Source organism: Cucurbita maxima, unplaced genomic scaffold, assembly GCF_002738345.1.
Source record: "Cucurbita maxima cultivar Rimu unplaced genomic scaffold, Cmax_1.0 Cma_Scf00089, whole genome shotgun sequence".
Classification (NCBI taxonomy): domain Eukaryota; kingdom Viridiplantae; phylum Streptophyta; class Magnoliopsida; order Cucurbitales; family Cucurbitaceae; genus Cucurbita; species Cucurbita maxima.
The window spans coordinates 193,900-195,785 of NW_019272105.1; positions in this window are offsets into that span (position 1 = coordinate 193,900).

The window sequence follows — 1,886 nt, forward strand, 5'->3', positions numbered from 1 at the left end:
TTGATAACTTAAGTTTTCCTCGATCTCGAGGGGTCTGTAGTCTATCACGTGCGTAGGGTCTATAATATATTTTCTTAACATGGACACATGGAATACATCGTGTACGCTCGAGAGTGAAGGTGGTAAGGCTAGTTTGTATGCTACAGAACCTATTCGTTCTAAGATTTCGAAAGGTCCGATAAAGTGGGGGCTTAACTTTCCCTTACGTCTGAATCTTAGAACGCCTTTCATAGGAGCTACTTTTAGGAACACCGAGTCCCCCTCTACGAACTCTAAGTTCCTATGCCTTACGTCGGCATAGCTCTATTGTCTACTTTGTGCGGTGCGCATCTTTGCTCTAATTTTCTGTACTGCCCCGTTTGTAATGCGGACCAACTTGGGTCCTACTAGCTCTCGTTCTCCTACTTCGTCCCAGCACAATGGGAATCTACACCATTTTTCATAAAATGCTTCAAACGATGTCATCCCGATTGTTGCTTGGAAACTATTATTGTACGAGAATTCCATTAAACATAGTTTAGTGTCCCAACTCCCCGTGAAATCCATAACACATGTCCCAAGCATGTCTTCTAAGATTTGGTTTAGTCGTTCCATTTGGACATAAGTCTGTAGGTGGAAAGCAGTGCTAAAGTCGAGGTGGGTACCCAACGATTTTTGGAGTCCGCCCCAAAGGTGGACGTAAAACGCAGGTCCCGATCTGACACTATTGATACCGGGACTCCATGCAACCTCACAATTTCTTTCACATACAATTGAGCCTAGTTGTTTACTGTAAATGTTGCTTTACCTGGTAGGAAGTGTGCCGACTTTGTTAGTCGATCGACAATTACCTAAATTACCGTGTAACTCTTTAGTGTTTTGGGTAAGCCTGCTATGAAATCCATAGCAATATTCTCTCGTTTCCATTTCGGTATGCTTAGAGGTTGTAGTAGTCCGACTGTTTTCTGCCTAGGGGCTTTTATTTGTTGGCACACCAGACATTTACTCACGTATTATGCAATATCCTTTTTCATACTCCACCACCAGAAGTATTGTTTAAGGTCTTGGTACATCTTCGTACCACCTGGATGTATCGAGAAGGATGAGTTGTGTGCTTCGGTTAGGATTGTGTTCCATATTTCACTCACAGCTGAGACACATAAACGTCCTTGACATAATAGTCCATCGACTTTAGTCTTAGAAAAACTATTCACTGGGCCTACTGTCAACTGGTCTAGGATTTTATTTAGGCTAGGGTCCCCTCGTTGTGAGTCTATGCTCCTCTTTCTGTGCGTGGGACACACGGTAAGTCAGGCTATCTAGGCTATAACCTCCTCGGTTACTACTGCTATGTCAGCTCGCACTCATGGCTCCCTTGTGATGTGGGTCGACGAGTGTACTGTTTTTCGACTTAGTGCGTCTGCTACTATGTTTGCTTTTCCAGGGTGGTATTGGATATCTATGTCGAAGTCCTTTACCAGCTTTAGCCATGTACGTTGTCTCATGTTCAATTCTTTTTGTGTGAAGAAGTATTTTGAACTTTTATGATCCATGTAAATTTGGGTCTTTTCACCATACAAGTAGTGTCGCCAAATTCTTAATGCGAACACCACCGCTGCTAATTCCAAATCATGTATAGGATAATTTTTCTTGTAACCTTTTAATTGGTGTGACGTGTACACAACAACCTTGTCATGTTGCATCAATACGCAGTCTAGCCCCTTTTTGGATGCATCACTGTAAATCAGGTATCCCGCAAAGCTTGCTAGGACCGTGAGCACTGAGGCGGGCACTAATCTTTGTTTTAGATCCTGAAAGTTGGCCTCACAGATATCGTCCCATACGATAGGTATGCCCCTTTTTTGTCAATCAAGTGAGAGGTGAGGCTATTTTAGCGAAGTCTTGGA